Source organism: Ambystoma mexicanum, chromosome 9, assembly GCF_040938575.1.
Source record: "Ambystoma mexicanum isolate Mex_15411 chromosome 9, UKY_AmexF1_1, whole genome shotgun sequence".
Taxonomy (NCBI): Eukaryota; Metazoa; Chordata; class Amphibia; order Caudata; family Ambystomatidae; genus Ambystoma; species Ambystoma mexicanum.
In genome coordinates this window covers 1,317,621,689-1,317,646,705 of record NC_090931.1, presented here as the reverse complement: position 1 = coordinate 1,317,646,705, position 25,017 = coordinate 1,317,621,689, and the positions used below count along the sequence as shown (strand labels likewise).

Here is a 25,017-nt window from a genome sequence, read left to right as displayed (position 1 = left end):
CATCTAGATTTGAGTACATCAATGGAAATCATTATGCCATTCTGAGCTGTTCTGGCACTGTTGATGCCTAGAATTGATGCTTGCCAAGACTGGTTATAAGAGCCTTCCATATGACATGTTTCTATTTCAAAGCATTATGGTAAAATATAGATACACAGTTCACGTAGATTTGACTGCATCAATTGTATGTTGCATGATGATCCGGGATGTTCCCGACATGTTTGGATGAATGAGCACTGGCCAATACCGTTAAATGAACGCACGCCCATCTCACTTTTTCTATTACAAAACATTATTAGCACCCCGGGATAGGTGCCAGCCAATCAGGAGGCTTAAACCCACATTTCATTTTAGCCTCCTATACCGCTTCCTGGGTACAGCCATTTTTTGTCTGTGGTCCGTCCCTTTTTCCGCCCATGTCCCTTCAACCTCCACTACCTCATTCTCCCACCCACCACCCTTCTTGCCCTAACTACCCACCGCACACCACTCCTGTCCCTTACCTATGTTGCCTGGCCGTCATCTTGTTTGTTTTGAAAAGGGGCTTCCGGTTGGCAATCTACTCTCACACCATATTACCTTAAATAAAATTAGCACCCCACAGAATAGGGCTTCTAATAGCGTTATGCACATGACAAGGTGCCTGGGCTTTGCCGGCAACATCATAAAGCGGTAGTTTATGGGGCCCCCTTTTTTGCAATGTTACATTTTTGACAGGTGGAAACGCTGCCTGGGTGTCCTTAGACCCGCCCCCTTTTGATATGGTTTGATATGGACTTGATGTAAATTTAATATAAAATTAATATCAAAGATGATATCTATTTTATATCAAATGTATATGTGTTTTGTAGTTTGATATGATGTTGAGATGATTTGATATAAATGAATATAAAGTTCATATAAAAATGTGGGCTGGGAGCGCTTGTAGCGCTGCAGCCTGTTGGAGGTCGAAGTAAATTGTGAGGAGATAGACTGCAAATGTTAGGTTTTTGTCATGGTTATGCGTTGATGACGCGGGAGTGGGTTTGTCTTTGTATATATTATTGATAAGCCCTTTAAAGTATTTGATATTACTTTTATGGATTTGAATCATTTTCTTTTATTTGTATATAAAATTGGTGTATATTTGATAACAGTTTTTATATACATGAAATATAGAGCTAGGCAGAGTGGCTGACATCATCATTTTATATAGATTTAATGTAAAAAGGAGGTTGTGTTTTTTAAGGCATGCTGTCATCATTTTAAAATGCTTGAGCTATAAATAGGTCTTGGAGAATTTTGGCATTTTAAAGCGAATAAAAGCTGAAAAGAAATGTTTAAATGTGAGTACAAAAATGTTTTTTATAATGGGTTGAGCCTGGATGGACATGTCTAAATACGGAGTGGGCATGAAACCATTGAAATTATTGGATGACAAAGCAGATCTATAGGAATAAATAACAACATTTAAGTTGTATAGTGTGATTACAAACATTGGAAATGGTGGGCTATAGCTTTAATGACTAGTACTAGGTTTGGTTGGATGTTAACTATGTCTAGCATGTTGGCACTTAAAGCCTTCTAATCAACACGTATTTGTGTGCTGCTATGTAGATATTAAGAAAGGATATAGTAAAGTACATTGAAAATAAGTTTCGATCCGAGAGCCCACAACAGCATTAGATGGCTTTCAAAACTACATTTTGAAAACAACATGTACAAATCAAGATGTGAGCCTGCTGAAAGGTGTGAAAGTGTCTGTATTCTCAGAGATAACTCTGAAGAAACTGCTATTGAAAGGTATTCACTTTGTAACAGGGATTCACTCAATAGTTGCATTTTTAATAATATGGATTTTATCTTTACCAAAACTCGGTCTTCTCGCAAACAATACAGAGGGTATATTGTTTATTAACCCATTGGCTTACTGTGCTATACTTCTGATAATTACAACACTTACTTATTTCTTAACTGGAGGGTGCTGAACAATGTGAAATAGTTTGACAGGGAGTGTCTAAATATTCAAAGACAACATCTATCAACAATGTTTACACTTATGCGCACAAAATCAAAGCATGAGCCAGTTTTATCACTCAACATTTTTTACTCTGCATGAATTGTAAAATGCTAAATGTAAAATATAAATGGTCAAGGATGCTTTATAGTGTTGTAGGAGCATACTGTGCCACAATAGGACAGAGACATTATTTTTAGCACATGGGTGAAAGATGAAATTTGAAGACCATTGAATGTGAGGTTGGGGAAACACTTGGACATACATATGACCCTTATTTTAGTATTGCAGCCATGAAAGTTGGCCTTAACTGCATGCTGTTCAAGTGTCCTGAAGAATACTGTTTATTGTGAGATAACAGAGAATGGTAGACATTTATCAGACATGGGCAAAATGTATTTTTTTAAATATATTTATATCGAGCTGAACAGGCCGCAGGAATCGGGGTGCATACATTTAGACACAGACACACAAAATTAGACGGGACATCGGATTTCTGGTAGTAGTTCCCCCTAACTGACTTTATTTAAAAATTGTGGTTTTTAATTTTTTGTGAAAATCATGTAGTTTTCCTCTAGTCTAAGTTTAATCGGTAGACCGTGGCAAGTCTGGGCTGCTCTCAAAGGGGACGATCTTCCTAATCCATTCGCTCTTTTAGCTGTTTTGCATGCAGTTTTTCCCTGTGTCCCTGATCTTAGGGACTGGCTCGGGTATAGGGAACAATTAGTTCCTTCAAGTAGGCAGGTGCCTGTCCAAATAGGCACAGATGTACCAGGGTCATAGTTGTAAAGGGGATCCTGTCTTCTACTGCTAGCCAGTGCAAGCCTTTCCCGTCCGCTGTAACATGATCCCTTCGGGCCTTCTGCCTAACAATTCTTATCACATTATTTTGGATAGTTTGGCACCTACTTATGCAGCCTTTGCTTGCTCCTAGCAAGAGGGCATTTCCGTAATCTAGCCTGGAGAGAATAGTGGCCCTTGGAATGTTCATCTCGCTCAGATACGGTCTGATGTACCTTAGCCGCCTCAGATAGTGCTGGCAATTTCGATTCAGATTATTAATGTGCGCATCTGCACCAAGTGATGCCTCCAAGTAAATCCCCAATGTTTTGACTTTTTCTGATACCTGGATGAGGGTGTTTTTGATCTTAAAAGATATGTATTCCTGCTTTAACTTAGCTTGTGCCTGGTATGATCCGAAGATCATCAGTTTTTTTTTTTTTCGCCCATTCAGACACATCCAGTTGTCTTTCATCCAGGCCTCTATAATGTTATACAAGTTCGTCACCCTGTTGTTATCAGTGTTGTAACTCCCACTCAGCTCTACTACCAGCTGAGCGTCATCTGCAAAGTTGGTAAAGTAGGCTCCGAATTCCTCAAGCGCTGTGCAGAGACTGCTCAGATACAGGTTGAACAACAGGGGTGATAAACTGGCCCGTTGTGGTACACCACAACTGATGGGAATTGAGTCTGAGTATTGCTCCCCCAGTGGATTTTAGATCTACGATCCGATAAGAAGGATATCACGCAGCTGATGGCTTCTTTAGAACAGTTACCTGAGTGTTCTAAGACCCGTTGAAGCTGTTGATGGTCCAGCAGATCGAAAGCGGCTGATGAAATCAACAACATCAACATGCCCACTTTACCCTTTTCCAGAATACTGAGCATGTATGAATGAAGGTCTAAAAAAGCCGTTTTGGTGCTATGTAACCATCTGAAACCCGATTGTTGTTTATGAAGGAGGTCATTGGTTTCTACAAAATATTGTAGCTGGTGCGCTGCCACCTTATCCATAATTTTCAATAGAAATTTGTGATCGGGCGTATGTGTATGGCTCATAAATTGGTGTATTTGGGGGTGACACAGGCGTGATAAAATAATTAATGCGTTAACAGGAGTGTTATTTAAGCAATATGACCCAAGCGGCGGGGGCATTACCGACTCAGGTAATGCCCCGGGGCCCATAGTTATAGTCTATTACATATTACTGACTCAGGTATAATTACCTGAGTCAGTAATGCCTCCGCCGTGAGGGTCATATTGCTATTAGTACCCCGGCCCGTAAGATCTGCGTGACCGGGGCACTAAAAGCATTTTTTTCTGCCCCGAAATGTTTCAAGACAGAAAAAAAAACAAAAAAAAGACCAAGAAAATAGCCGCTGGGAAAGGGAAAACGGAGTCCGTTTTCCCTTTCCATGGCGGCAATCAGAAGTGGACGCACTGGGAACACTTCTGTTCCCAGCGCGTCTACTCCCGAAAAAAAAGACAAGAAGGTAAGTGCAGTGGGGTTGGGAGAGGAGCGGAGGGGAGGGAAGGGATAAAAAAAAAGAAATGTACCTGGGTCCCCGGCGGGGGACGATGGCGGCCTCCAGCTGTGGGAGGGTTCCATTGTCCCTTGCCGGGGCCAAAGCGGGCTAAATGTAAGTGGGGGTGGGGGAGGGAGAGAACCAAAAGAAAAAAACGTACCTGAGTCCCCGGCAGGGAGCGAAGGCAGCTTCTCAGCCGTGGAGGCTCAGAGCGGGGATGGCCCCGCTTCGAGCCTCCACATTGGCTGAGGGGCTGCCACGCCCCCCGCCAGGAACAGTGGCTGTGGAATGCCAGCCGAGGGATTCCCGGCTGGGTAATGCCTCGCGTGGGCCAATCAGAATGGCTCTCTCATTCTGATTGCGCCCTCGCCGGGTACTAATCAAATATAAATCCCTAGTAACAACACACCACGTGATTCGTTGCTGTTTCTCGGGTCTGCATTCATAAACCGGGGCATTTCCAAGACACCTGTTGTGGAGGTTCATTAAAGAATCAAAAAGCAACTGCAATAGGTGAAAGATATAATCCAATCATGGGTTTATCAATAATATATATAAAGACAAACCCACTCCTGCGTCATCAACGCGTCACCACGACAAAACCCTAACATTCGCAGTCTATCTCCTCACAACTCACTTCGACCTCCAACAGGCAGCAGCACACACGAGCGCTCCCAGCCCACATTTTTATATAAACTTTATATTCACTTTATATCAAATCATCTCAAAGTCACATGAAACTACAAAAACACTTTATATAAAAAATAAACATTTGATATAAAATAGATATCTTTGATATTAATTTTATATTAAATGTATTTTAAGTCCATATCAAACCATATCATAAGGGGCGGGACTAAGGACACCCAGGGGGCATTCTCACCTGTCACAAATGTAACATTGCAAAAAAGGGGGCCCCATTAACTACTTAAAGCCATTGCGGGGGCCCTTGCTTTGCTAGGGGCCCACTATGGCATCGCCTAGAGAACTGTTACCAGCCTCAACAGGTGCATAATAATAGATTAAAAAGGACAGATTCCTATTTCCCCTAGATCTGAAAGTTCACATTTTAAACCATATGCCGTTCCGGGATGTCAAATGTACTTTTGTATGTCTCAAAGGAGTTTTTTGTCAATACTGGCTAAGGAGTGCATTGCTTCTTACATTTTTCTGTCCCAAAGTATTCCTCTGAAGTATTTCGTCTTATCTTAACTGGATTTCAATGCATCAATTCGGATTACCATCCAATCCAAACTTCCATGTGCACTTTTTGATGCATTCCTTGATTTCTGGCCAATACCCAATAATGATTCAAGTCCATCACACATTGTATTATTATAAAACCATATTTTAAACAACAGATGCCCAGTTCGCCTAGATTTGAGTGCTTAAATTGCATGTGCCAATGTCCCACAGCGGTCCAGGCACTGTTGGCTAATTCTAATGGGTTTTGGCCAATAGCTGATTAGGAAGAGCTTATCATTTCCAAGTACTACAGCATCCCTATGAAGCATAAATTCATTTCCCACATAGATTGCTACACTTTACTTGGAATTGGCATACTGACCTGGCTTATTCCCATTCAGAGGCCGATTCATGGAATTAATGTGCGCTGAAAATTCCTGCGCAAGCGTGCGAAAGTGTGCGAATCGCAGCGCAAGTGCGAAAATCGCAGTGAAACCTGCGCACAGCGATTCATGGAAGTCCGTGCGCGTGTAAATCCATGGATGTGCGATAAAATCCTGCGTCGCGCACGCTGGTGCACACGTCTTCAAACAGTGTGCGCTACGCGCACATAGCGAAGCGCACACAACAAAAGTAGGCGTAACACGGGGCATAACACGCGGAATGGGGAACAACGCGTGAAAATGTGGGCGTCACGGGGGAAGTACAGGAGGCAAATGCGTGGAACGCCCACACGCGCGCCTACAACACGTATTCATGGAATCGAACGGGGCTAACGAGTGTGCCAGAAAAAACGCACTAATCCGGAAACACGTACGCCAGCAGGAAGCAGACGTACATGGACCCGCGCAGCATAAAAGTGCACGCAAACAACAAACAAGCTCAGACGACAAGATGAATATACCGTTCCTCGCAGCAGTGGTCGTGGGATACCGCAGGAGGAGGAGGAGGATAGTCAGACCCAGAATTTTTACACCCAGAACCAGCCTTTTTGGGATGCCTGATGACCAGGTGTATGGGAGGTACAGGTTTCCACCTCACATAATACTCAACGTGGTGAGTGAGTGGGAAGATGACCTCACATAACCCACCCTGTGCTCCCAAGCACTGAGCCCCTTGGAAAAGGTGCTCAATGTACTGCACTTCTTGGCCACTGGTTCATTTCAGCGGACTACTGCCATAGTGGGGTGGGAGGTCTCACAGGCCACGCAGTCACGCTGCCTGCACCAGGTGTTGGCAATCATGACTGCACGCCCATCAGTCCGCAGGCACATATACCTGCCCAGAACACCTGCAGAAAGGCAGGCTGTCGTCCAGGATTTTTATGGGGTGGCACACTTCCCCAAAGTGCTAGGTGCCATTGATTGCACCCATGTGGCTCTACGTCCCCCCAGGGCAACTGAGCACATCTATAGAAACCGCAAGCACTGGCATTCCATCAACATCCAGGTAGTATGTGATGCCAAAGGAATCATCACCTCAGTATATGCCAACTATCCAGGGTCCACCCATGACAGTTTCATTTACAGAATGTCAACCATAAACCGGGACCTAGAAGCTGGGCGGCATGGCGATACATGGCTGCTTGGTGAGTATAAATGCCCCTGCACATGCACGCATGTCAGATACTGAGTAATGTCACAACCCCACTAATGATACCCATTATCACCTCTCCAGGGGAAAGTGCCTACCCACTGAGCACCCACATGATGACGCCAATTCGGAACCACACCACCCGAGGTAAGATACAGCACAGCCCATATTGCAACCCCGGGGCATAGTGGAGCGCACATTCGGAGTGCTCAAGTCACACTTTCGCTCCCTTGACCGCTCTGGTAGGCAGCTGCTATACGCGCCCCCAGTAATGTGCAGGATCATAGTGGCAGCATGTGTCCTGCACAACATTGCAATACGCCGGGACCTGCCCGTGGAAATGGTGGTGCCCCCACATCCCCAACCACAAGCACGGCCACTGCGCATGGGAGGGGAAAGGGCACGTGGTGAGCCAGCCCGTACGCAGCTGGTGGCTAATTACTTCACCTAAAATCACACCCCTGTGGAGTGCACACAGCCCTGGCACATACCAGCTGACAATCAATGATGATGACATAAGGGACAGTCAACTGTCACAACCATACCAGCCTGAGATTGGTCACCTGGAATTGTTACATTGTGTGCATCCCTACCTGCCAAAAGACAACCAATGCTGTGTCACAAAAAAAACACACATTTATGCTGCATGAATGACTACCCCCTTGCAAAATACAACATGAAAATAGCGCCATGTCACCCAACCCCTCCCCAGCTCCGCCACCCAACACACCATGGCATGTCATGCAAACAAAGCAATGCATAAGACATGACACAAGTGTCACAAAGTGCACTGTCCCAAATGGAAACTGCCCACAGACAATATGCTCCAAGTAATCAATAACAAACAGCACACATGAACAAATACTTACCACCAACACAATACAGCAACACACCATGAAACATTGCAAAAACATGACAGTACTAAGTCAAAGTAGTGGTAGTGTTACAACCTGAAGAAGCCAGCACATCGACCCCTTCCAACTGTAGAGTGTTGCTGCCACGCAAATGTGTCAGTGTACTGTATACAACATGAACTCCATCTGCAAAGGAGACGGCCTTGTGAAGACATGAGGAAGGAACCTGCAAATTAGGAGGAAAACATGGATGCACAAGCACATATCAATACACCATGCAGTGTACAATACAACAACAATACCCACTAGGGATGTACACACAGTATTGACTACAGACTGCCCACACAGCTCATGGGAACCCAATGTCACTGTGTAAGTCACTGTCACTTGGTCACACCCTTTGCAAGCCCATGGAAACGGGAAGCAGGAGGGGTGTGTGTGTCACGAACCCAAGCACATCTAACGCAAACTCAGGACAAGCCTGCATGTGCCCAGCCGGAATACAGTGGAGGCCCACGGGAGCCACACAAGGCAACACAGTGTAAAAAAAAAAAAAAGAAATGGCCATGTGGGGTTCGGGGGGGGGTTAGGCCACCCAGGAGGTTCGAGGACAGGGTGCACACCAACACCCACCTGCGTGGATGTTGCAGGAAAAAAAATACCTCCATGGGCTCATGGCCTGCACGGCTATGCCATTGTGGGAGAACTGCTGTCGGTCTCTTTACCCTCTCCTGCTGCATCAGGAGGTGGAGGCACTATGGGAGGCAGCCCACGCAAAGCCCTGGTATGGTCCTCCATGGCAGCAAGCATGCAGGTCTGGAATGTCTGACTCTGGAGGATTAAAGAGCGGAGATCCCCATGCAGCACGTCATGGGTTGCCTGCACTTCTGCACGCATGGCCTCGCGGGATGCCCGGATCTCCTCACGTGTTGCCTGCAGCTCAGCTGAGAGCGAACGTATGAGCTGCTCCAGCTGCTGTTCTGCCCTAACTTTTCGGGAAGCCTCAAGTTCAAGCAGACTCTGCCTGAGGTTATGGAGTTCCACCCTCAGGGCTTCCCTGTGGCCCTGTGACTCTATTGATATGGATTTGCGCAGAGTCTCCAGTGCTGCCCGTTGGTCCCTGTTGGACGCCAACATGTCTTCCCTGTGTGATTGGCAAATGGAGTCTGTTGCCTGCTGTTGTTGCTCCATCTGCCTTTCAGGGGGGATAATGGAAGTGGCCACCCTCTCCATTGCCTGAGCCATCATTTCTACTGATGCTGCCTGTTGGGTTGCCATACCGTACATGGAGTTTTCCCATACAGTATTGCCTGGTGGTGCACGGCCACCGCGTCGGCGGGCACCACACCTGTTTGGGGCAAGACGATCTGCACCTTGCTGTGCTGGCACTGCCTGAGGCTGCAGGACTGCATTCCCCCTCTGATCTGCTGGCCCAGGAACAGGATCAGATGCTGTGGAGTGTGACCCTGCATCCGTAACCGCCAAAGGCGGACCTACCAACACTGACATCCCCATAGAGGGTTCTACCCCTGGTCCAGGTGGGTTGGACAGAACAGAATCCCTGCCAGAAGCACTGACTTGCGACAGTACATAAGTCTCATCATCCGACTCAGCACCTGAATAGAGGTCTGGGGAGCTGCACCCAGAGGCACCCCTCGACAGTATGGTCTGCAGTACCAAAGTGTTTTCACCCAATTAGACAACTACAGCGAATGTCAGTGAATGAGTACTGTCACACATCCATGTCACATGGACATGATGAGAAGATTAATGCAGAATAGTGTTGCAAAATATGCATGTGCCGCACACTGCAACACATCCAGTGTACAATTAGACAGTGATTGTAGGCAAATGTACACATCAATGGTTGGTCACTTCAACATGACAGGAAACACCTATCATGTTCCACATGCAAACAGGCCCTAAAAATACATTTTAGCAGGCCAATACTCCCTCGCCCTGAATGGTTTAAACATTCACATAACCAGGTAACTAAAGTGGCACAATGTGGGGTGTAAACAATGACAGAAGCATGTCACATATGTGACATTAGGGATGAAAAAAGCATATGAAAAATGGGATGACCTACACAATCAGCCTGAATGAACACAGAAAAAATCAGAGTAATGTTGTTGCAAGATGATAGTTCAAGTGCAACAGCAGTAATGTGGAGCTAATTGGCTACTGTGGGCAGAAGGGATACTGTCATACCCAAATCAAAGGCACATGAATGGATTGGAGGAAGCACATGGGTGACCCATTACACTCAGGAGTACACACCCTCACCTGGCATTCAATCAGAACCCGTCACCCAAACAACATACACATGGATTACACACACATGCATGGGCACTCACCGGACAATGCCTCGTAATCAGGTAGCTCTCCCACGCCTTAGATCTGTTCCTCTGTGACAAAGGTCCCAGCAAAAGACTCATGTTCAGTGAGTTCGTTGTCCTCTGGTGGAGACCCACCACCAGTCACCAGAGTAGTGGCATGATTTGAGGCCAGCTTGTTCTTTGCTCTGCATTTCAGGTCATTCCACCGCTTGTAGCAATCATCAGCTGTGCGCCTCACAAATCCAAGGGCACTTATGCGGTCCACGATGGTCTGCCAGTGTGCCCTACGTTGACCAGGTGTGGTCACCCTGCAGTCACCACCATTTTGCGGCTATGTGCCGACACATAGGTCACAAGTGCATCAAGTTCGGGGTCATTAAAACTAGGCTTCCTTGATGTGCCGGACTGTGTGGCCGTGTCTGGGGTCTCAGCATGTAGTGCCAGAGCACCCTTCTTCCTCTTTTTCAAAGGTGGAGCAGAGCCTGAGTGGCTTGCGCCACTCTGGTCAGTAGGGGCAGAAGCGCAGGTGGACTGGGTAGTAGGAGTGTGCGAAGGCACAATGACCATAGGTCTTGGTGCAGGCATTGGCTGAAGTTTGATGTTGGCAGGGGCAACGTCAGTTTGATGGACCAGGACCGACAATGTCCCGGCTGGGAGACTCAGAGCTGGGGTGGATAGAGCTGCAGCTGCCCCTGCAGCCTCCCCACCCTGCCTACTTGGGCAGCAGATGACATTGCTGCCCCAGATCCACGTGGCCTGGTGACACCAACTTGCACCGGCACACATGGCTTAGACTTGCTGACCTGGAAGTCAGCCTGGGAGTCATCCTGTGCCGGGTCAGGTGCCACAATGGGCTGGTCCAACAAGGGCTGAGCTGGGATGGTGTCAGCCACGTTTCCCTCAACCATGGGGGGGGGGAGCATGGGTGTCCCTGATTGGTCCTCCACACATGGGGGTTTAGGGGCACCCTGCAAATCCTGGCCACGTCTCCTACTGCACCCACCACGCCCACCTTTTGGAGGTCGTCACCTTTGCCTCCCTTACCACTTGGTCGCCTCCCAACCATGGCACTGATGTTGCTGTGTGTATGGGAGTTGCAGTCAACAATTGTCCTGGGCAATTCGGGGTGAAAGGGGTAGGGTTATAGATGGAATTCGTACCCTAGTGCTCTAGCAAGGCTGTCTGTGACCCCTGGGGGAAGATGACGGGTCATGCAAAGCACAGGCACCCCGAAAACAAAAAGTAACATGCACGCAACCCCTGGTAGACCACGTCCGTGGAAAAATGAACCCGCACAACGCTGTGGCACCCAGAAACACAAAAATAAGCATACGCATGTTACACACAGCCTACAATGACCTCTGAAGGGGTACCAACACACGGGGCAAGCACAGTTGGTAAATGCGTGCATGACTCACCGTCTGCCTGGAAAAAGAACGTGCAACACCCCTGCCCAAAGAAGAAGTGAACGCTGTTTGAGGAAACAGGCCCAAAAAAAAAAATTAACGCTGTCAGAGGTAACAGGGAGTACGAACTTGAAACGCTGTGAAGTAATCGCGTGTGAACCGACAAGAAGTACAGAATTCACCCACTCGCTCTCCACGAAAAGCACATACAAGGAAATGGGGTCCTACACGTACCTTTTAAAGCAGCCCACAAGTACAGCGTCACTTACGCGTGTACGCGCTAAGGCCCTTTCCTCCAATTACACGAGCTGACACTCAGACATGCAGTTTTTCGACATGTACGATGAACATGCACCTGTGTTGATGGAAACGCCAGTGCGTGTCATGTCACTTACGCGTGTAGGCCCTTTCCTCGGATTACACGCATTCACACGCGGACGTGCAGTTTTTCACGCGCACTGAACCAATATGCCCACGTCACGAGGGAAACGCCCGTGTGAGTCACGTCACAGAAGTGCTTACGCGCTAAGGGCCTTTGGTCCAATGAAACCGCGTATGTGTGCTGACTCGCTTATGCACGAAGGGCCTTTCCTCGAATTACACGCTGACATGCAAGATTTTCACGTGCCAAATCACTCCGTATCAAGCTGGCCGTGCAACAACACACGGAAGACCATGCTCCTGCTCAGAAGGCTGAATTACTGCCCCCCAGAGCCCTGAGCTCGCTCCCACCTGCCATCTGCTGCTGCCTGCCTGCCTGCTGCCCACGTGCCCTGGTATTTGGTGCCTGCACATCAGCCAGGGTTCCAGTTGCTGTGTCCACCCCTACTGGAACAGAAGACTCCCGACTGGGATTCCATCGCTCCACAGCCCAGCCCCAGGACCCAGTTGCCCACCCACGCCTGCCTCGGGGGTCGCCATGTCGGGGCAAACACCATTTGAGACCACTGGCGACCCCCAGCCAGAGAGGCAGAGGGCCACCATCTTCAGTGTGAAGGAAGTTGGTGTCCTGGTGGAGCATGTCCTGGGGCAGTATGATGCCCTCTTCGGAACATCACACGCCAACAATGAAGGATGGGAGAGGATCTGGGACGACGTAGTGGTTGCCATCAACGCGGAGGGGGTGGCAACCCGCGACATCAAGCACGTCAAGAAGCACTGGGAGGACTTCAGGTCCAGGACCCTCCACAAGGCCCGGCGCCTCGTGGAGGGGGGCCGGGTCAGCATGAGTGACATCCAGATGAGGGTCCTGGAACACGTATGCCCAGCGCTCCACGCCCAAATCCTTCGGAGGAAGACCCGTCTGGAGTTGAGCGGTAAGTGGCCAAGCATTGTTGTGTGAGACAGGGCATGTTGCAGTGTGCTGGTAGTCTGATACTTTCCTGTATGTGTGACATGGGCCATGTATGGATGTGTGTGTGCAGGGACATCATGTTCATGGATGTGAGACCGGTAATGTGCGAACCACATGGTTGGTGCATTAGTTCCAATGCAACATGGGGAGCTGTATGGAAAATGCACACATGAAAGCATGCCAGTGTCTGTTCTTGCACATGGTGGGGGTGTGAGGGATGGGTGCTACTGTCATGTACATGTATGGTGCACATGTGTGTGTGTGTCTGAGAAGTATGTCTGTGACTTTGATACGCCATGGATTCATGACACATGTCCGTGATGATGTGTACATTCACTCATGCAGTGCGGTCACCGTTGTATGCACTGTGTCTATCCAATGTGTCTGTGGTGTACAAGGCATGATGCATGACCCTCCGGTGATGTGTGTGCATGGGATCAGTGTGAGCCATGATGCATGTGAGTTTGAAGGCAACATTTGAATTAATAGAGGCCCTTGTACATGGATGCTGATGTTGATTTCAGGCGCCGTGCCTGTTTATGCATGTGTGTTGCGGGCATTCACCCATGTGTTGTGGAGGGACAGGATGGAAGTGATGTTAGACACTGCCACTCATGTGTTATTGCTTCCTGTCTAGGCGAATATTGTACTGTACCCTGATGTTTGTGTTCTATGTCTCCCTCTACGCAGCGTCAAGTGAAGAAGAGGTCAGAGACGGCGCTGTGGAGCCAAGCAGCGAGAATGCCTCAACTGGGCGGCGACGCAAGGCCCAGCCACCCTCCCAGGACTTGCCATCCTCCTGGAGCGAGGGGGCTGGTGCCGCGTCTGCCACTACGGCTGTGGCGAAAGGGCCGGGTGAGCCCCCACAGGGTCTTGCAATGGCGGAAGATGGTACGGAGACATCCAGGTTGGTGGTCTCTATAGAGAAGGAGGAGCCCGCTACTGAGCCGCACGTGGGGGTATTACCACTGGTGCAAGTGGAGCAGTCCAGGGCCAGGGTCAGGAGGCAGCACAGGTCACCACGGAGGGGCCTGTGCATGTCCATGTCCTTGACCCTGTGACTGCACCACCATGCACCAGCAGGGATGCCCCGTCCCAGGCCCGTCCGCAGGTAGGGGAGAGTGCCATGTCATCTGCCTCTCCACTACCTGCGGACGAGGGGTCCAATGAACGTATGGGCTCCGTCCTGATTGGTGTCGCGTTGCGCACGCGTGACATTCGTGATGACGTGCGTTCTTCCTGGGAGGAGAACGCACGCCATCACGAACAGCAGCGTCACGATGTGGCACTGTTGGGAGGGGCCCTGGTTGGTGGGTTCCTACATGTGACGTGCACTCTGGCGGACCTCTCCTCCTTTGTGGAGACTATGCGCCAGTCGTTCTCCCTGCCATCTTCCGGCCCAGATTCCACCAGGGCCCCCTGTGGACCTGGCCTGACCAAGACAGCCAGCTTGGTGGAGATCCCATCCCTGCCACAGTCGGGAGTCAGCGGTCCAGCAGGGGTGGACACCACAACTGGAGACCAGCTGATGGAGGATGTGCAGGCATCATCGGACAGGGCACATGGACAGCAGCAGCAGCAGGAGCAGGCTCTAGGTGGGAGCAATGATGGATCGGGGCCATCGACATCAGGGGGGCAGGCATCGGCCAGAGGGCAGGAGAACCCTGGAATGGATGTGCCTTCTGTGTGGCTGCGGTTTGGCCAGCGTATAGGTGCGGAGCAGCGGCGGGCGGAAGAGGCGCGGCTCACCATGGTCAGGGCGGAGTTCTCCATGCGTCGGGCGTTGAGGCGGGCAGAGTGCCTCGAGGCGGCTCGCAGGGAGTTGGAACAGGCCATGAGTGCCTCCCTGCGAGACCTCGGGGCCAGGACAGAGGCCCGCCTCCAGCAAATAGACATGCAGTTCGATGATGCCCTGGCCGAAAACATCACTGAGTGAGCCACAGGACTTGCCCGTCGCCATTGTAAATAGTTTATAGTGTTAGGTTTCCTTTTTTTCTTTATTTTGGGGCTTTTGGACTATGCCCCACACTTTTGTAAATAGTTTTTTTGTTAGGTAGGTTATAAGATAGGTTTCATTTGTTTCGTTGGGCTCATGGACCCTTGGAAATTTGATTGTACATAGTTGGACGTTGGATTGATTTTGATTTTGTACATGGATTAATGGATTTTTCTTTTGGACAATGGATTGTACATAGTTGGACAATGGATTATTTTGAACTTTTTCTTTTGATTTCACCATGGATCAATGGATTTTTTTTACGTTTCCTTTCGATTTGCGTTGGTGGAGGGAGAGTTTGGACTATTTTTCTTTTGGATTTCTTTGTATTGGTTATACTTTTCATTTACTCTTCTTTTGCACATACTTTTCATTTCATGTTTGCTATTTTGTTATGCTTTCATGTTATTGATTTATTTTTGTACATAATACATTTTCATATTTTAGTTCCATGTGTGGGATTTGCTCATTGGGTTAATGCATGTGAAAATGTGGGTTTACACAATCAATGCCAACGAGTGTGTGTGTGTGACGGACATGTGTTGATGAACATAGTTGACTTTTGGTTTGTGTCTTGAGATGGGCATGTCAGTGTGGGTTTGATTGGGAAATTATTGCATCTCAGTAATGGGGTGGCGTGCTGTGGTATTTTGGTGTAGAAGTGGGCCATGATTGTGCATCTTTATTTCATGTAGGGGAGGACATGAGTGGGGGCCTGCTGGCAGGTGCCCCTCACTGCTGGGGGGCGGGGGTGCTGGGGGACATGAGTGGGGGCCTGCTGGCAGGTGCCCCTCACTGCTGGGGGGTGGGGGTGCTGGGGGACATGCGTGGGGGCTGATGGCAGGTGACCCTCACTGCTGGGGGGTGGAGGTGCTGGGGGACATGAGTTGGTGATCACTAGTGCAACGTGACATGTGGCCAGGACTGGGGGGCATGGCCATGGTAGACGGGCTGCCTGCGGGACATGTCCAGGTGTGCAGGGTAGACCCCTGTGGTGTGGGCTGCCTGCAGGGGCCGTGGAGGGGGTAGAGGGGACACCTGGGAGGACCCACACGGCCAATTCACGTGTAGGACTCCCTGCGCACCACACTGGATACACGTAACCCGCTCAGACAGCAAATTCGCGTGTGAAAGTTCCCGCGCACCCCAGTAACACATGTACCCCACTCGCACAGGGCCAATCGCGTGTGAAAGTTCCCGCGCACCCCAGTAACACACGTACCCCACTCGCACAGGGCCAATCGTGTGTGAAAGTTCCCGCGCACCCCAGTAACACACGTACCCCGCTCGCACAGGGCCAATCGCATTTGAAAGTACCCGCGCACCCCAGTAACACACGTACCCCACTCGCACAGGCCAATCGCGTGTGAACATTCCTGCGCACCCCAGTAACACACGTACCCCACTCGCACAGGGCCAATCGCGTGTGAAAGTACCTGCGCACCCCAGTAACACACGTATCCCGCTCGCACAGGGCCAATCACGTGTGAAAGTTCCAACGCACCCCAGTAACACACGTACCCCGCTCGCACAGGGCCAATCGCATGTGAAAGTACCTGCGCACCCCAGTAACACACGTACCCCGCTCGCACAGGGCTAATCGCGTGTGAAAGTACCCACGCACCCCAGTAACACACGTACCCGCTCGCACAGGAAAAATCGCGTGTGAAAGTTCCCGCGCACCTCAGTAACACACGTACCCCGCTCACAGAGGGCCAATCGCGTGTGAAAGTACCCACGCACCCCAGTAATACACGTACCCTGCTCGCACAGGGCCAATCGCGTGTGAAAGTACCTGCGCACCCCAGTAACATAAGTACCCCGCTGGCACAGGTCCAATCGCGTGTGAAAGTTCCCACGCACTCCAGTAACACACGCACCCCGCTCGCACAGGGCCAATCACATGTGAAAGTACCCGCGTACCCCAGTAACACACGTACGCCGCTCGCACAGGGCCAATCGCGTGTGAAAGTTTCCATGCACCCCAGTAACACACGTACCCCGCTCGCACAGGTACAATGGCGTGTGAAAGTTCCCGCGCACCCCAGTAACACACTTACCCCGCTCGCACAGGGACAATCGCATGTGAAAGTTCCCACGCACCCCAGTAACACACGTACCCCACTCGCACAGGGTCAATCGCGTGTGAAACTCCCCATGCCGGGGTATACATGTATTCGGAGGGGTGCGCGGGGAGTTTTACTAGCTTTTCGTGGTTCGGGGCCTGTGCGCCATGTACGGGATTTGTGCGCTGTGCATGGCGCATGGGGAGGGGTTGGGGTTGTAACTGGCACTGCTGCAGGGTCGCTCCGCCCCTCTGCACCACGGCTGGCTTTGGAGGCTTTGGAGGCTAAAATCCATGAATACGTGGTGCAGAAAGTCGCATGTGCACACTGTGCGCCAGCCGCGTGCGCCACTTGTGCGCTGAATTATATGAATTACCCTGTCAATTGTGTTCTTTCAGTTTGATTTAGGGGGAATAGGTTAATGTCAGCATATTATTCCACCTTTTTCTTCTACAAATTAATCTTCTGAAGTGAAAGGCCTTGTGCATCCATACTGGAAGTAGAATTGCCATCTCCTTTATTTATTTATGTATGTGCTTATAATTCCATATCATACCAGGGACCTATGCTTTTGAAATCGGTTAAGAGCAGGAATGGTAAGGCGAAAGTATATTGTTTGTAATATTAGTATTTAAAAATATTCTTCTCAATTGTTAATATTTCTCTAAGCTAGATTTAAACACATGCATTTGAAGGGCCATGCCTCTCATGGCTGTTCCTGGCCCTTTTATCTGTTAAAAGGATTTCTGGGCAGGAATGGGTTCAAACCTGCTTAACTCCCCACTGAATTCTGCACTTAACCTGCATCTGGGCCACTCTCAGCGACCTCGGTCCAGGGCCCAGCCACTCTCCACCTGCACTGCCTCCCTTGGCCCCCCCTGCACCGTGGGACTGTCACTGTATCCCTACAGCCCCCTTCCCAGCACTTGCTATGCACTTACCTCGCACTTGCCACCAGCTGGCCCTTTTTATTCATTATTTATTTTACGCTACTTACCTTGTACTGCACTTTCCCCCCCACCTCCTCCCCTTGCACTTTCTCCTTTTTCCCCTTACCTCGGCACTTGCGCGATCTGAATGACACCTGGCCTAGTAGGATCGTTTGTCTGTCTTTCCCTTGTTTCCCCCCCCCCCCGCCTCGTCGCGCCTTGAAACACTTGTGTATAGGCGCGTTACAAATACCATATCATATCATAAAACAGCATCCGGGTCCATATCTTTCGCTCCTAAAACATTCCTACATACTTGTCTCAGCTGTTCTTCTATTATACACCTTTGCAAGTTCATACTAATTTTGCCGGTTCCATGTACCTGTGAATGTTGGTCAGAAATGGGTTAATTGTAGCGCAACTCTCCTGATTAATCATCTCAAAATGTTTTCCGTGTGATTTTCCATCTCTTCCAGGTGATTTTCATTAACTTTGGATGTGTTTTGGTCAGTTTCAGCCTGCGGCGCAATCTAGATTTTATCCTGACCCATGGAAACGCATGGACCATCTTTGGGCACACTCCGATTGAGTGCTGTCGGGGCCTTAAAATGCCACTTTCAGAAATTGCAAGAGGCCTGCACAAGATGGGAAACACATTACCCATCATGCCTCAACACTTGCGGTAGTCTCAGCAGCCACGTTCAAGGTGCCATGATTTCTACAGCATCGCTCTCATTGCTTTTCGGTTTTGCATGCAGCAAGCAGGAAGTAGAGGAAAAGCGTAAGCACGGTCGCGTCATTGGTAAGTTGTAGCTGCAGCAGCTAGCACTCACCACAAGAGGGCAGAGTCAGGCCTAATGGTACTTTGTGAGCAACTTCAGAAAGAGGTCACAACACAGGAAATTAAATCTGCATTGCCCACAGTGGATATTTCTGTTTGTAGAGAAAGTTGAAATCATACTCTGAATTAATAGTAGACATGGTGAGGGTGAACACATTCATGCGACAATGCCACCTAGTACCCATCTTTGGAAGTTTGGTACCACTGTCCTATGAGGTAATGACATTGCTCTCAAAACGAAAATAAATAAAAGAATCAATGGCTCTCCAGATGTTTGGACTATGGGGGTCATTATAAGGTTGCCACTATCCTGCCGGTAATTCTGGCGGGATACCGGCAAACTGACCTACCATTTCCACTGCCTGAGGTCGCAGAAAGGGCAGTAAATCCCCATTCCATGGAGTCCCATATGATTCGATGGAGGGGATTGCCGGTATTACCGGCATTGGTAATACCGGTGCCGGTAATACCACCGTTTGTCTGATGGTGGGGGCCTGATTTACCTCCAGCTCCTTGCTGGAGGTAAATGAGTGACCCCCACCGGCAAACCTGTAGTTTGGTGTTGCATTACAAGTGCCGGTAACAGAATTACCTAACTCCACTTTTACCGCACCGACAAACTTGTAATGACCTCCTATGTCTCCCATGATCACTCACCATTGACCCTGGGGTCTATGGATGATGAGCGTTGTGGTCCAAAACATCTGGGGAGGCAAAGGTTGCAGACCCACGGAATAGCGCACTGCTCAGTGGTTCCCGAACTGGACAGGAACTTTCATGGATGGGCTATAAGGTGGTGCTGTGCATGTGCGGCTTGGAAACTGAAATGGCCAATTACACTTTCACATTTCTTCGTAGAAAGTTTGTTTTCTTGCATTTGTCAAACCCACCATAATATGGACAGTGTTTTGTAAACAAGCCCCAACGCTCCAATAACAGCGATGCTGCCTCCACCATATGCACAACCCCCACGACATTGACATGTGTATGTGGTTGAGCTGTTGTCTTGGGCTGATAAAGCTATGCATAAAATAGTGCAGCTCTATTGTCCCACTTGGAAGAAACATGCAAGCATTTCATGAATTGGGTACATAGCCGCATTGATCTGCGGCTCTGAACTAGAGGTGAACCACTACGGGTGGTGTGGAATGTATAGCTTGTTAAATGAAATGGCCTCATCTAATCTCCCGTTGCATGACAGAAGGGCCTTTTCAAACAGAAATGATGATGTGTTATGTATATAGCGCGTTCGCCAAAGCACTTTACAGAGAACCTATTTACATACAATATCACCCAACCGAAGTTGGTACTCATTTATCGACATTGGTAGGAAGAAAAGCATAGCTAGCCTTGACAGGATTCGAACCTGTGACCTACAGATCACACACAGTTCGCATCAGCCAGTGCTCAACCCGCTGAGCTATCTTGCTAGCATACAAAGAACATAATATTGATAGTGTTTTGCATTTTCTATGATTGCTCTTTATTCAGAAGGCTATGCCTACTGATTTGCCCCAATACTCCTTTTCTAAAGCCAGAAAGCAATGGGCTCATTCGTTGATGTCTCTATGGAGACAGATTAAAGAAACGTTGCACCGGTGAAGTGCAAGGTTTGCACGGTATTAGCACTAGTGCAAATTCTGCCCTATTTTTTAAAAGAGTGGGACACATTAAAAAACCATTGCACCTCGACAAGTGCAGTTTAGCATATTAAAAGCACCAGGGCTAAAAATGTCCTAGTGCAAAAAAAGATACATTTTGCACCAGTGCACAGTTTACCCTAGTGCTAATACGGAATGGAATTAGCGATAGGGCAAACTTTGCTCTGATGCAAGAATGCATCAAAAATGTATCGTTTTTAGCACTAGGGCAATGTTAGCCCTGGTGCTTTTAATAGGCCAAACTGCACTTGTCGAGGTGCAATGGTTTTTTAATGTGTCCCAGTGTTTTTAAAAATAGGGCAGTCCTTGCCCCAGTGCTAATACTGTGCAAACCTTGCACTTGCACCGGTACAAAGTTTCTGTAATCTGGCCCCAGTCTTGCCCGAGGTAGTCTTCTCCAGCACCGGAACAGGGGACATGAGGGTTAAGCAACAGCACTTCTTCAGCAGCACCACACATCTGATGTGCCAGTGCTGTCATTGCATTAGTCCCTAGCTTTGTTAGATTAAACCTGCTCTGCAGCGAGACATCAGCGCAATAGAATTATCCTGTTAAGTACATTTCTTGCATCGATTTTCAATGCCATCAAGTTCACTTGTCTGCAAAACATATCAGATCAGCTTTGTCGTTTGGCAGAACGATCATCGCAATGACTGGCAGGGGGCGCAGTGCTCATAATGTACTTAGGACGCACAGCTCAAGTGCAACTTGCTCCCCTTGCAAACCCACGTGACATGGTTTCCACACGCCAATATGGCGACTTTGCCCTTTATCCTTCTTACGTCAATACATTGGCCGTCATTACGACTTTGGCGGTAGCCATGCCGCTATTGGCGGCATGGCTGCCGCCAAAATCGGGTCCGGGTTCCCAAAATGGGGAATTACCGGGCCATTCCGAGTTTGGAGGGCCCGGTAATTCCTCCCTTCAGGAACACGGCCCGGACATTCCCATTCCCATTTCAGCCCCTATAGGGCTGAATGGGAATGGGAATGGGAGAGGGAGCAAACAACGGGCCGATTACGAGCGGCCCGTTGTTTGCTCCCTCTCTTTCCCTCGCAGGACCCGCTCTGCACGTCTGGTAAAACGTCTGGTAAAACCAGATGTCAAGAGCGGGTCCCGCGAGGGGACCTCGTAATCAGGCGGTACGGGGTTGACGGCGCCAGCACCTTTACCGGCGCCGTTAACCCCTTACCGCCTGACTTATAATGAGGCCCATTGAGTACCACGAGTGAGTACTCAAATTATTGACTGACACTGATTACAGAAGAACTTGGAAACTGGAAGCATCCAGGTATGACTCATTATAAAAATCACCACGTATTACAATGAAAGAGCATTCAAAATGTCTAAACAGCACAGACGTAAACAATAGCATCACTTAGAGAAAAGCAGGCAAGCAACGTAAGTGTGACATCAGGACCAGATGACGTCCAAGAGATTCCGAAAGTTTTCATATAATGGCTGATTCCTGTGAGAGCATGTGTGATCTTGAGCACCCTGTGCTCCTCTATCGTGAGGATAGTTCCTCTATCCTCACGTTCATTGTGCTTGTTGAAATAATCTGATATGGACAATTTATTGTTGTATATTGTCTCCCGTCTTTGAAAGCCCTCATGGACTTTTTGACGGGGTCATTCTGTGCCACACAAACGACACGAGCTCACCCAGAGTGTCCATTCAACAATAGGCGCACTTTTTGCATTTGGACACTTGCATTGTTTTTAAACCACCCATAATATAGACAGTGTTTTGTAAACAAGGACCAAAGGTTTACATTCTCTGACTTGTAATCCTTGCACTTTAATTAATGATACATGCAAAACTACAAGCCCCAGAAAGCAATGCAAAGAAAGGAACAAGCTAGATGAGCCTCTCCATAATGTAATAGTGTGCACTGTCTACTTCTAACATGGGACCACCTGCCCGCCCTGCGCAGGGAAAACACGTGTGCACTTCGGGATTGCTGCATGCTTATTTCCATGCAGCATATTTTTATTTATTTATAATGCGGCTAATACCCAGAGATTTCTAAGCCTGACCCGGGAGTCATGCCTGTGTTCCTCTGCATCCTCTTACTTCCAAGGCGAGTGCGTTGCCACTGAGCTACCCCCCTCCCCCTCCTGAAATCTCTGTTTCACCAGGCTTTACTGTGGAGCTTCTGCAGCATAGTGTGTGGGGGTCGGGGTAGGGGTATCACTGTCCCCAGAGGATGGACTCTCAGTTCCCAATTTTGGGCAAATTGCAACACTTCAGATGCTGGTATTCCCTGCTCTTGCAGAGGAAAACCCCCAAAGATATTGGGGAGTAGCCTTTGAAGAATGGGGAGTTAAAAGGACCTGCAGATGTGGCTTTCATGAGATCTAATATGTGCACAAAATACAAAATACATACATACATACATACATACATACATACATACATACATACATACAGCTGTCCTTGGTCAGACCCCAGAACAGTTTGGCTGAAACCGTCCAAACCTGAAATGACAATGAGATGGGTCAGGGGTTGAAGGTCAGGAAATATACTTTGACTGAAGAGGCACAACGGGCTCCACAGGATGTACATGCAACATGACATGTCAAAATATCCCTGCCAGACGGACTGCATGTTTAAATAATGCTTTCTTATTGCTTTTTAAAACTAATAGAAAAACGGACTATTTCGGAAGAATGGGAAGTTGGGATGTACAAATTAAAATAAGGTGATCAAGGCGATTTTCCCAATGGAGAAGGAAAGAGTTTGTAATGAAATGGGTATTTCTGCCACTGCAAAGAATACTGACAGTATAGGCAAACATCCAAAGGTAGGGAAGCATAAATACCGCCCAGTGCCTGAACAGTTAATACCGCCCAGAAATGGGGAAGTGTGGTCCCCACAGAATGTTCCTAGTCTCTGGAAATATGTCCAAATAAAGTCCAATAGAATTCCTAGCAGGGCAGGCAAAGTCTTACTCTCTCGCAGCAACTATACAGTCAAGGGCAAAGACCAACCACTTAGGGACTCTCTCTGCTCCAAAAACAAAAACGGCTGCAGAGCTGGGAAGAAAGTGCTGGCTAACAGGATTCTCCCAAAATATAGCACTCTTTCTAGTCTAGGCAGGCATCTGGAAACTCTGCTCTCTACATGCAAGTCCCCAGGCTTGATCCTCCCGAGTGGGGGGATGCGAGCACTTAAACACACAACCTGGAGAGGGAAAGGAAGGCCTTCCCTCCCTCCCTCCCTATGTCAGGGTCTAGACTCTGGTCAGATTCCTCACAAGCCCTAGCAGCCGCTAGGCCCAAGTCCCTCAAGGTGTCATCAGCTCTCCAAAGTGCTCTCTGGGTTAATCTTCCTCCATCCGCCCTCCCTAGGTTGGTCTTAGCCAATCACTCTGAGTTGTTGGGAGCAAAAATGCATCTAATTGTCATCAAAATAACATCAGGTAAACTCCCTCCCACTTGGGACAACTGACAGCCTGATCTAGAGCCATCCACCCTGTCTACACCCTCTCCATCCCCAGTCTCTCCTCAATTTATAAACGGACTAGGCCAAGACCAAGAATTAATTAATGGGCAGGGGTCACCAGGTTCCCACCCTGGAAAGCCAATATATTGGCTTCCATGGTGGAGCTATGGACCAAAACATGAACTATAGGGCTTCCACAGTGTGTACTGGGCAGGGGAAGCATACTTTTCTGTAGGGTTATTTGGTGGGAGGAGCAAGCCAAAGCAGGACTGGGACCCAGAAGGTGCCACCCCCATTCCCCTCTTGTCCTTTCCTGGATCAGGGGGATTATTACACTGTGACCCCATACCTGACCAGGACTGGTGGACCTAGTGACACATCACAAAACCTAAACTGAGGCCTAGAAAGATCACCAGCATGCACTATACTTGTGCCCCCCCTTCTCGACAGCTACCAGGAGGTGTCACTATATTAATGTGTGGATGGCTCTAGGTGCTCATTGCTGTTGGTGGAGGCTCCAAGTCTGCACGCAGAAAATGTACCTATGCAGCATGGAATCCCCCAAAAAAACAGAAGCAGTACAAACACAGCTCTGCTCCCAACTGGAACTTTAAAACCCAATCCCGAATGAGCTAACAGAAACAGAAGACCACCTCACCTTCAGAAAACGACAGAAAACCTGGCTATTCAACTCACAGTGATTAGCATAAAACGGGCGCTGCCAGAAATACCACCAGAGATCCGAGATAATCCAATAACAGTACAGATTCTGAAACCAACAATAAAACAAACGCACAGTGCAAACCAGTAACCATCCCTGCTCCGTACTCCTCTCAAGAATACACCACACACACCTTACATGACCTAACGGGCCAGTCTCACCTCACACAAACACACAACACACGCATCCACCAGAACTAACTGCCGCAAACAAACATGCCAGTCACTGGACATTATCCTTCTGGACACTATAACCCCAGTGCGCACAATCCAAACACACCTAGAAAACAGACCCGCACAGATGCCAATTTCTCCTGGTTCTA

The 25,017-nt window shown here is 48.6% G+C and overlaps 1 pseudogene; it reads right to left on the bottom strand.

The window, feature by feature from the left end:
• LOC138487459 (zinc finger protein 84-like) overlaps positions 1-25,017 on the bottom strand; it is a 54,415-nt pseudogene that overhangs the window by 424 nt on the left and 28,974 nt on the right.